The sequence below is a fragment of the Macrotis lagotis genome, chromosome 2 (assembly GCF_037893015.1).
Source record: "Macrotis lagotis isolate mMagLag1 chromosome 2, bilby.v1.9.chrom.fasta, whole genome shotgun sequence".
Lineage (NCBI taxonomy): Eukaryota > Metazoa > Chordata > Mammalia > Peramelemorphia > Peramelidae > Macrotis > Macrotis lagotis.
In genome coordinates this window covers 148,667,560-148,675,017 of record NC_133659.1, presented here as the reverse complement: position 1 = coordinate 148,675,017, position 7,458 = coordinate 148,667,560, and the positions used below count along the sequence as shown (strand labels likewise).

Sequence of the window (7,458 nt, the reverse complement as noted above, 5' to 3'; positions counted from 1 at the left end):
GAAAGGATAATTTCTGTTATTTGGAAATCAGTGACAAATAAATTCATTTGCTTTCCCAGATTCTGAAAGGAAGAGAAGTTAGCATTCCTCCTTCCCATGGGTTTGTTAGACCAAAAGAGATCCCCTCAAGATCTTTGAGGACTGCTTAGGTTTGAAGAGAAAGGGCTCTAAGATGGAAATGGTAAACTGGTTTGTTTTTTTTTACACAAAACTGTGGCAATCACTTCCTTGGGAGTGAAATGGGAGACACCAAGAAGGTCTGGGAAGAAAAAAATATAGTTAAGTACACAGAAGGAAAGACTTGGAGGTGCCTACACAGAGCATGTCACTTGCTGTGGGGTGTGCAAAACTCAAAAAACAGGTTTTCTCTTGCAGGCAACCTGGCAGCCAGGAAAAGGTGCTTGGGAGGCACAAAGGTGAAAAGAGACCTTCCTGCCCTTGTGGGAGATTAGGTGGCGTGGGAGCCAGGAAGAGCCCAGGTGTGGCACATTCCCCCTGGGGGCAAGGGAGGTTCTGCTGGCTGAGCTCAAATGATGGAGACAATAGCCAGGAATGAATGATTCAGTGTGAAGGGCACCAAGCTGTCCCCTGGAAGAGAAGTGGCTTGTATGCTGATGATCTGAGCAATAACAGAAACATGGGACTCCTGCCTCACTCTGAGAGAAACCAGGGCTCAGGAGACTGGACTGCCAGGAGGACAGTTTAAGGAAGGTGGCCTAATTACACAGTATGGGTGGAGTGGACTGGAGGAGGGGACATGCAAAAACCATTTCTACCCTGCATCTGCTCACGTTTGTCCTATATGGGAAAGGGCAAGAATTGAGACATGTGCGGTAGATGCCAAAAGTCTTGGACCATGTGTTGGGAACCTAAAATCAACTACCATGCTGTATACTTACTAGCTAGAATAATAACAACATTGAGGTTTGCAATGCACTTTACATATATCATTTCATTAGCTACAATAACCCTGTGAAGTAGATGTTTTATTATCTCCATTTTACAGATGAAGAAACTCAAAGAGACTCAGGAAATGAAGTAACTTGCCCCAAGTCAAAAGGCTAATAGGTTTCTGAGGGAGGATTTGAACTCATGTCTGCTTTCATCTACTATGACACCTAATCTAGAATATGAATCAAACAATAAGAATTCATTAAATCTCTACTTTGTGTTCCATATGAAACAAAACAATCCCTGCCTTCAAGCAGCTTATGTTATGTGGGAATGTATAGCCATGGTCAAATCATCTAATTGCTCTGAATCTGTTTCCTCGCCTGAAAAATGGAGATATTGCATACTATTAGGAACAAAATGATATTTGTGGATAGAATGTTGACTTGGGAGTCAAGGATGACCTAGGTTCTGCATTTATGGTAGATACTGACCTCCCACAAATGGAAGCTATGGGATCCTGGGTAAACTGCTTAACTTTAACCTTGTCTGTATCCTAGGCAACTCTGTTGAACTCTGAACTTTGAAAAATAGTCACATCTTCATTGGCAGAGGAAGCAGCCCTTCTGGACTTTGTAGGCACTGATAAAATCTCAGGTTTGGCCAAAAACCAAAAACCAGTTTTAATAGAAACAACTCACCCTTACAATGCTTAAGGTTTGCTAAGTACTTCAGAACATTATTGTTATTCCTGTTTTATTTGTTTTCTTTTTTTGGTTTTTGCAGGGCAATGGGGTTAATGGGATTTGCCCAAGGTCACACAGCTAGTGTCTGAGGTCAGATCTGAACTCAGGTCCTCCTGACTCCAGGGTCAGTGCTCTATCCACTACGCCATCTAGCTGCACCTATTCCTGTTTCAGAAATGATGAAACTAAGGGTCTTTGAGAAGCTAGATGGTAAAGTGGGTACAATCCTGGATCTGGTATAAAAAAGACCTGAGTTTAAATTCAGCTTCAGACACTTACTAGCTGTGTGACCCTAGGCAAGTCACTTGACCTTCTTTGCCTCAGTTTCTCATCTGTAAAATGAGCTGGAGAAGAAAATGGCTAACCATTCCAGTATCTTTGCTAAGAAAACCCCAAACAGATCATAAATAGTCAGACATGACTGAACAACAACAAAGGATCTTAGAGGCTAAATGATTTGCTCAAGGTTCAATGTTTTAATCCATGGAATATTAGATAACATTTACATAGTACTTTAAGGTTTTACAAATCTTACTTTATCCTCACAACAACCCATTGGGGTAGGTGAGTATTCCCATTTTACTGATTAGATAACTAACCTCAAGTGACTTGTTCAGGATCCCATAGCTCATATCTGAGGTGGAATTCTTTCTGATGCCAAACCCAGTCTTCTATCCAGTAAGTCTTGGAGCTACATCCAAAAATATCTTTAAAGTACTTTTAATATACAATAATACTGCCAGCTACTATTTTTTTCATAACAGAGAATATACAAAATGCTTTGACTATAATAAAAGTGGTAAGAAAAGTTTGAATTTATTTATTCTAATTCAAGATTTTACAAGCCATTCATTTCACTTTCCCTCCAATTACTGTGGTTTGGGATCTTCTCTTCTTATCTGACTGCTCAGAAGAAGAAATGTTGTAATTGCATTTTAGATTATGCTTATGTTTGATCAAAAAATATAAATATAAATATGGAATTACTATATTACACAGAATAAGCCAGCCAAATGTCTTGATGATAGAAGAAAGGGAGATTGGAAAAAAGGGAAAAGGACACAGAAGTTATGGAAAAAAATTGGAGTTTTTAGAAAATATGTACATTTTAAATAGATGAAGAATCTGGAAGTGGAAATGACAATAGATATAATCATAGGTGCATTTTTTCTTTTTGTCAAATAACATGTATTTATTACATACAAAAATATGGAACACCACAAATTTGCATGTCATTCTTGTCCAGGGGTTTTGCTAATCTTTTCAGTCAGTATCATTTCAATTTTAGTATTTGTGCTGCCAAATCAAGCACCCTACCTCCATTATTAAAAAAAAACCCTGGCTGTCATCCTGTATCTCTCCTTGCTTTCTAAACTCCTTGAGAGATAAGTCTACAACAGGTACTTCTACTTTCTTAAGATTCTTTTTAAAATAAGTTTTTATTGATATTTTCTTTTCCTTCAATATCATCTTATCTTTCATTGCTTATTTCAAGTATTTCTCCATCTTCCCTCCTCAAGAACAATCTCAAATAACAGATAATTATTTTAGAGAGGAAAAAAAACCAATACAACTGATCATTACATTGAAAAAGTCCTAAACCATGTTCAATGTATAGCATCTATTGATCTCCCACTTCCACAAACAGGTATCTTTTTCTTAATCTCTTCATTTGAGTCCTATTTGATCTTTATAATTTTGTTATATCTATTTGGTGTGTCATTGTTCTTTCCACTTACTTGGCTGTAATTGTTATATAGGTTGTTTTCTTGACTGCTTAATTCACTCTGCATAAGTTCATATTGTTCTTTTCATGATTCTCTGTATTTACCACACACAACATATACCACATTTTGTTTAGCCATTCCTCAAATGATGGGCATCTACTTTGTTTCCACCAAAAATGTATTAGAGTACATATCTTCCCACAATGCCTCCATCATTGATTGTTATTATTTTTTGGTTACTTTTACCAATTTGCTGTGTGTAAAGTTAATCCTCAGAGTTGTTTTGATGTGCATTTCTCTTATTATTAATGACTTGGAGCAATTTTTCACAGAGTTGTAAATACTTTTTGGTTTATTTGGGAACTGTCTGTTTATACTTTAGCCATTTGTCTATTAGGAAATGACGTATTAATTGTTACATAGCTTAGATTCTAAACCCTTGTCAGAGAAATTTGATTCAAAGGTTATTTTGCCCATTCAACCACTTACCTACTCATTCTAGAAGCAGTAATGTTGTTTCTGTAAAATCTTTTTTTTTGTTTCAGGTAATTAAAGCTATTTTATACTCCATAGCCATGAGAAATACATGTTATATCTCTCTACTAATTTTTAATCATGTGATCTTTAATATTAAGTTCATATCCATTTAGAATATACTGTGATGTGTAGTATGTTAATCTAAGACTAATTTCTGCCCATCTGCTTTCCAATTTTCCCATCAAATAGAGAGTTTTTATCTCTAGGTAACTTATCTACTTTATCAAACATGGGATTATTGAGTTCTGCTATTCCCAAGTCTCCCTTGTCTCGTCTGAACCATTGACCTATCTCTTTTTTTCTTCAAAAAATACTATATGATTTTGATGACTGCTGCTTCATAATTTAATTTGAGGTCTAGAAATGCTATTCCCCTTTGTCCATACTTCTTTTCATCATTTTCCTTTGATATTCAGAATCTTTTTCTTTTTTCCAAATGAATTTCTTGCTTGATTCTTCAACTTACTGCAATTTGACTTTTAACATCATCATTCAACTGAAATATTTCTTTTCAACATTGTCAATTATCTTAGTTACCAAAACTAATGATCTTTTCTCAATCTTCATCTTTCTTGTCCTTTCTGATAATGTTGTATCACCCTCTTCTCCAAAATGCTCTCTCCTCCCTAGGTTTTCCTCACACTACTCTCTATTTTCCTTCTATCTGTCTGACCTTTCCTTTGGTGTCCTTTGCTGGTTCTTCATCTAGGTCATGCCACCTCCAGGTCACCCAAGACTTTCTCATGGGTCCTCTTTTACATCTATACTATCTTGTTAGATAATCTAGGAGCTCTAGTTCCCAATTCTCATCTCTATGTAGATGTTTCTCACTGAAGTCCAATTACACATCATCAACTGCTTGTTGGTCACATAAAAATTGGGTGTTCCACAAGCAATCTCAAATCCACTAGAACTCCTTATCTTTCTTCTCAGAATCCGGTATTTAGGGTACCACCATTCTCTCAATCTCCTAGACTCACAATCTTAGTGTCATCAAGTCAAGAAGAATTTTATTAAGGCCCTATTCTGCTTCAGGAATATTTTATATTATAAAACCACAGGTCTGGACTCCCCCCCCCCAAAAAAAATCACCAAGTGGTATAAAATGGAAAGTTAAGTTCCTTGATAAGTACACACAACAAGATTTCCAAGAAAAGGGCAATGAGGTAGTGACAGGGGAACCCCACCTCTGTCTAACCTCTACCTCCACATTTAATTTTCTAAAACCTTAATGACTTTGTAGAATTACTATATTACACAGAACAAGCAGATGTCTAAAAGATTCACTCCAACCCCTAAGCACCCTATGGCAAAACAATGATTACATTATTATTTCCCTATTTTCAGACTCTATCAGTTTAGCCACAATTAGAAAGCCCCATAAAAGTATAAGATCATTATCATTTCTGTTCTACTCCCTAAGTTTGAGTGTACCCAAGCCCTTGTTCTAAGCTCTCCTTTCTTTGTCCATGCATTCTACCATCATTTTCTTTACAGATTTTTCACAAATCTACTTTCCTTTCTCCTGAGTCTTAATCTCAGTTCTCCAGATGTCATCTAGATGTCTCCATTTATATGTCCATAGTAAGTTCACTAGCATTTGTTAACTACTTATTTTGTACCAAACATTTTACTAAATGGGAAGGGAGAAGATGGAAGATAATAAGTGATATTATAACTCCTTCTATTTACTAGACAACTGGGCTAAGCACTTTAAAAATTTTTATTTAATTTTTAATTTATGAGATAAAACAAGCAATTCTATAATATAATTCAATAAAAATAATTGTACATGAAACTGCAAATCTATTATGTATAACTTGCTATTTTTTTAAATATATAATAAAGTTGTCAGGTAAATTTCTTTTTTTCTTTTACTTTTTTTCTCCTCCCTCTAACACTAGAGATGGCTACCATTAGATCCAAATAATATCTCATTTGATCCTCACGACATCTCTATGAAGTGGATGCTGTTATACTCATATGTCAGTTGAGGAAACAAATCCTCTTAAATCCTGGTGACACATAGAAAAGTAAACAACAATCCTTGTTCTCAAAGGGCTCACAGCTAAGGAAGGAAATAACTTGCAAATAGCTATGTTCAAACAAGGTATATAGATAAATCTCAACAACTTTTACCTGAAATATTGAGATAGCTTCCTAATTGTTCTCCCTGCATCCAGTCCTTCCATTCTCCAATTCATGCCCAGTAATAGGGAACACTTATAATACTATACTCTACCTGACACCTGAAGCATCAAAGTGCCTTGTTGATTCAAAATTCAAAAGCTAATAGACTCCTGCAGAATCCAGACCATCACCAATAGTCCTATCAGATCAGGCCATGGCGTACATTGATTCTGGTATAGGTTAGTGAAAGGGATGTCTTTGCACAATATTTTCCTCACTATAATAAACATAATTGTGCAAGTCATGTCATCATGATAACATTGTCATCTTCAATTAGAAAGGATGAACATCATCATCATCATCAACATAGCTGTAAAACTGGTGATCCTAAAATATAGGTCTGATCATATCACTTCTCAACCCAAGAAACTTCATTAACCTTCCATTACCTCTAGGATAAAATTCAAGATTCTCTATTGTCAATCACAATCTGAATCCATACTATCTTTCTAGATTGATTATATATTTCTTCTTCTTTTGTACTCTATACTCCAACCAAATTAATTTGTTTGTCATTTCATGAATTTGTGTATCATCCTTGTGTATAAGGGCCATGCTAATCTTCTCTGTATTGTTCCAATAGTATATGTGCTGTTGAAGCAAGCACTGGAAATTCTCTTTCTTTCCTTTGACTCTTGTAGGGGAATTCCTAGGGTTTTTTTTTTTAATAAGAATCAGCACAAGTGACTTCTCCTTCAAAAAGCCTTTGCTAATTACCCCAGTTGATAATGTTCTCTTCTCCAATCACCTTATATTTATCTTGTACATGTTCAGCATTTATTTATTTCTGAACATGTATCCTCATAAGCTCCCTGAAGGCAAGAACTCCTGTTTTTGTATTTGTATCCTCAATGGCTGGTTGATTGACAAAAGCTCAAAGTCAGACCAAGAAGAAAAAAATGGTGTCAGAGAGAGGGAGGAAAAAGGAAAAAAAAGAGAGAGAGAGAGAGACAGAGACAGACAGAGGGGCTGATAGACAGAGACAGAAAGACAGAGAAATAGAAACCTATATATGAATATCCTATAGTAAGATAAGCATTTATTAAATTACATCTCAATGATACCAGTACAACTATTTACAAAATGAAAATAATATTTTCATTTACTTAGTGAAAGCAAACTAGCTGGGTTCATTAATTGTCTCTATTAAATGGGCTGACTGCATATGGAATATTGTAAATAGGGCCATAGGAAGAAGATCTCTAATTTCATGTACCAAGGACCTTTCCATCTCTAAATGTATGATGCTGTGATCCTATTTTCTGAATTCCATCCAAGAGTTAGCCTCTAGGTTTCATCAGTGCATTCCACAATGTAAAATAGCTTAACCCTAGCTAACAATAGTATCTATCTAGATTTTAGAACTT

At 35.7% G+C, this 7,458-nt stretch overlaps 2 non-coding genes across 2 annotated transcripts; both read right to left on the bottom strand.

The window, feature by feature from the left end:
- Positions 1-2,840: 2,840 nt before the first annotated feature.
- LOC141515703 (U6 spliceosomal RNA) lies at positions 2,841-2,949 on the bottom strand. Its single transcript, XR_012476459.1, has one exon. It is a non-coding gene; the product is annotated as a U6 spliceosomal RNA (small nuclear RNA).
- A 3,643-nt stretch (positions 2,950-6,592) lies between these two features.
- Positions 6,593-6,698, bottom strand: LOC141515694 (U6 spliceosomal RNA). The gene has a single exon (XR_012476451.1). It is a non-coding gene; the product is annotated as a U6 spliceosomal RNA (small nuclear RNA).
- Positions 6,699-7,458: the final 760 nt, after the last annotated feature.